At 26.7% G+C, this 5000-nt stretch overlaps 1 non-coding gene across 1 annotated transcript; it reads left to right on the top strand.

Moving 5' to 3' along the window:
• Positions 1–704: 704 nt before the first annotated feature.
• Positions 705–776, top strand: TRNAG-UCC (transfer RNA glycine (anticodon UCC)). Its single transcript has one exon. It is a non-coding gene; the product is annotated as a tRNA-Gly (tRNA).
• Positions 777–5000: the final 4224 nt, after the last annotated feature.

Raw genomic sequence — 5000 nt, 5'->3', positions numbered from 1 at the left:
GTTATAAATATCATCATTATTTTTGTTCTTATTCTTATTACCATTGGTATTATCATTAGCATTAGCATTGTTATTATTCTAAAGATTATTATTATTGATGTTATTATTCTCCTTATTATCATGATTATTATTGTTACCATCATTAATATTAATTTTTTTATTGCCATTATCATTTTCATCATTATTACTGTTGTTATAATCATTATCATCATCATTATCATTACTATCATTGTTATTATTATCCTTATTATGATTACTATTATGATTATCACCTTTAGTATCATCACGATCATTATTATTATGAGTGACATGAGTATTATGATTATAATTACTATTATGATGATTATAATTATTACTATTATCATTATTGTTGCTATTATTGTTATCTTATAACCTTATCACAGGTATTCTTATATTTATCATTGTAATAGTTTGTATTATGGCTATCACCATCGTTATTATTAGTATTGTTATCCATATCATCGTTATTACTCATATCATCATCATTATCATTATAATTATGATCATTATTGTTATTACTATTATTATTATTATTACTATTATCAATATTATTACTACTATCTTATTATTATCATAATCATTATCATTCACTATTTACAAGTGCGACAATATACCAAGACAATGATCCTGTGTTGATGAATCTTTAGTCAAAATATGACACTAGAAGATTTAAGATGGAGGAAGCGATGGTGGTATAGTGGTGAGCATGGCTGCCTTCCAAGCAGTTGACCCGGGTTCGATTCCCGGCCATCGCAAAGATAGATAGATTAACATCTATCAATCTAGTTTTAGCTACACTATTTTTTCTTCTTTTTTTCATTTTTGCTCCGTGTATTTATTTATCTATTTATTTTAACAATAACGGTGAGGGGAAGGAAGCAGCGCGAGGCAGGAATAGGACGAAGAGAAAAATATAAACAGGACTGAGATTAAGTTTAAGAAAGGAAGAGAGAGAGAGAGAGAGAGAGAGAGAGAGAGAGAGAGAGAGAGAGAGAGAGAGAGAGAGAGAGAGAGAGAGAGAGAGAGAGAGAGAGAGAGAGAGAGAGAGAGAGGGGGGGGGGCGAGCGAGCAATGATGTATATTCATAAAAATATCGTTCAACTTTGTTATTTGATTAGAATTATTTATCAATAAACGTTTATTTAGATATTCTAGAATCACAAATACATGTGTGAATTACTCTAGATTTTGAAACTTTTTTCTGAAGCACACATACATATGTTTTTTTTTTATTCTTTCTTTCTTTCTATCAATCTATTCACATTTCCGTATTGTTATTATCACTACGCAACAACAATTTCATTCCAGAGTGTACAGATCAATCGCACTTGTCTTTCCCGATTTTCGAAAATAAAGATAATAAAGAAATCGAATTCATCTTTTCCTTGCCTAATTCGGTGCAACTTGATTCCGATGTGAACGAAATAAAATTTGAAAAAAAATCTTCTTCATCTCATCGCCAGTGTTTAACAAAGCCAACATCCTTGGAAATGAATCAATGCAGATGTAATGAAAATGGTATCTTGGTCTCCATTCGCTTTTCGGTGATGTGTCCAAATTCGAAATATATCTGAAGGTGGTCTGTAGTTTGAAGGAATGGCAAAAAAAGTGGTTTGATGTAAATTTTTGGTATTTCATTTATTTTTGTCGCCTGTCACATGTTTAAAAAATATATATATCATAAAAAATAGGAATATAGGTTGTTATTTAAAAGTCAAAGCACCAAACTATTTTTATTCTTACTTTGCTATATCGCCTGTCAGAGGTTTTCAGAAATGAAATCCGTGACCTTCTTCATCTTGCCGCCAGTGTTCAACAAAGCCAAAACAACCTTGGAAATAAATAAATGCAAATGTAATAAAAATATCCTCGTCTTCATTCGCTGTCCGGTGATGTCTCCACGATTCGAAATATATTTGTGTCAAAACACCAAACTATTTTTATTCTTACTTTGCTGTCGCCTGTCAGAGGTTTTCAGAAATCCGCGACCTTCTCTATCTCTCCGCCAATGTTCAACAAAGTGAACCACCTTGAAAATAGATCAATGCAGAGGTAATAAAAATGATATCTTCGTCTCCATTCGCTTTTCGGTGACGTGTCCACGATTCGCTATATACTGAAGGTGCCGAGGTCGAGGTTTGTAGTTTGAAAGAATGGGGGAAAAAATGTAGTTTAATGTAATTTTTGATATTTCATTTATTTTTATCGCCTGTCACATGTTTATAAAACATAATAACCTTAACAAAAATAAATAATAAATTGTTATTTAAGTCAAAACTATTTTTATTCTAATTTCGCTACCGCCTGTCAGAGGTGATATCATTATCATTATTATCACTACATTTATCCTTATTACTATCAATTATCATCATTATCATCAATTGCCATCATTATCAATGTTGATATTGTTATTACTGTTCTTGTTATCATAATCGTTATCATCATTATTATCATCAACATTATTTTTGTCAGTATCATTATGATAATTACCATTACTATATTTTTATCATAATCATTACATTGTTACCATAATTATTATCATCATTGTTATTATCAGTATCATTATTGTTATTATCATTTTATTACCATCTTTATTTACATCATTATAATTATTGTAATTATCAATATAAACATTATCATTATTATTGTTGTAATTAATGTCATAATGATTGTTATTACTATCATTAGCTTTATGATTATTGTTATTATTTTAATTATCTTTACTTTTATTAATATAAATACAATCTTTATGATTTCGTTATAATCATTATCATCATTATTATTGTTTTTATTATTACTTCCATTGTCAACATTATCATTATCATCATCAATATAATTTTGCTATCGTTGTCCTTATCATTGTCATTATTATCATTATTATTATAATTATTTTGATTCTCTCCAGTTCTTTGATGCTCTGGGTCTTCTTTGTCATGTCTCAGCTACTTCCCTTAGCCTATTATAATTACCATTATAGTTTATTATCAACACTATCATTATTATCATCAACATCATTATTAACATCACAATTCTTATTATTGATACGATTCTTATCATCAATGATCCAGTGTGTGATGAATCTTTAGTTAAAATGTGACACTATAAAACGCCTTAAGATAGAGGAAGCAATAGTGGTACAGTGGTTAGCATGGCTGCCTTCCATGCAGTTGACCCGGGTTCGATCCCCGGCCATCGGAAAGATAGATAGAGTTTTGCGGTGACCTGCACTCGTCTCGGCTTAACCATACCTTATTTATTTTATCTATTCATCGATCCCATTTATCTTATTTTCTTTCTTTTCTTTTCTTTTTTAATTTTCGGTGTATGTTTTTTTTTCCAAGGAAACGAAAATGAGAAAAACGGAGATGAAAGGGCTTGAGGCTTCTACGGAGATCTGCACATACCTCGGCGTAACTAAACAGTTTATATATCTATTTATCTATCTATTTGTTTTTTATTTATGTTCTTGCTCTCCGTGTACGTTTTTTACAGAAACGATAATAAAAAAATTAAAACAATTAAGTATATGAGAGAAAGAGAGCAAGAGAGAGAGAGAGAGAGAGAGAGAGAGAGAGAGAGAGAGAGAGAGAGAGAGAGAGAGAGAGAGAGGGAGAGAGAGAGAGAGAGAGAGAGAGAGAGAATCATTGTTTTTCCTATCATCATCCTCATTATTATCATAATCATAATTATTATTACTTTTATAATCATAATCATCATTATTACTATTATTATTATCATCATTATCATTACCGCTGATGTTATTATTGTTATCATTATCATAATTGTTATCTTTATCATTATAACTATCATTAAAAACCATTTTTATTGTTGATATTGATGATGTTGTTGATGTTGTTATTGTACGATTCTTATTTATTATAAGCTGTTACAGCTGTTATTATTATAGTTATTGTTATTGGTATTTTCATTGTTATTATTATTCTTTTATTATCTTTATTATCATTATTATCGTTACAATTATTATTATTATTATTATTATTATTATTATCATTAACATCATCACTATCATTGTCATTATTTTGTCATTAGTATCATTATCATTTTTACAGATAATAATATCAGTATCATATTAATATTGTGATTGTTGTTATTATTATTATTATGATTATTACTATTATTATTATTGTTATTTTGAATCACCATTAACATTGTTAATGTTATCATTATTACTATTATCATTTTCATTATCATTAAGATTATCATTATCATTAATATTTTTGCTACTATTATTACTACTATTAGTATCATCGTTATTATTATCATTATTATTATTACTACTACTACTGCTATTATTATCATTGTTATTATCATTATTGTTATCATTATTGATATCATCACTAATATTGTTATTATAATATTATCATCATTATTATTGTTATCAGTATTAGCATCATAGTAATTATTATCATTCTCATGATTATCATTATCATTATCATCATCATGAACATCATTGTCATCAGTCATTACTATTATGATCATTATCATTATAACTATTACCATTATCATTTCAACTATTGATCTTATTTTCATTATTATTATCATCATTACCACTAATGTTATTATTACTATTATTATTATTATCATTATTATTATCATGATTATTATCATTATTATGATTATTATCAATATCATCATTATTGCTATCGTTGTTATTATTAACATCGCCATTCTTATTGTTAATACGAATCTTATTACTATAATTATTTTGTTATTGTTATTATCATCATTAGCACTATTATTATTATCATTATTATTATTATTATTATTATTATTATTATTATTACTATTATTATTATTATTGTTATCAATTATAATAGTAATGCTATTATGATGATGATGATAATAATGATGACAATGATAATTATAATGATAATAATAATAATAATAATATTAATAATAATAATAATAATAATAATAATAATAATAATAATAATAATAATAATAATAATAAAATAATA

This window comes from Penaeus vannamei, chromosome 32 (assembly GCF_042767895.1).
Source record: "Penaeus vannamei isolate JL-2024 chromosome 32, ASM4276789v1, whole genome shotgun sequence".
NCBI lineage: Eukaryota > Metazoa > Arthropoda > Malacostraca > Decapoda > Penaeidae > Penaeus > Penaeus vannamei.
Note: the sequence above shows the minus strand (reverse complement) of the source record. Positions and strands in the feature narration are given on the sequence as shown.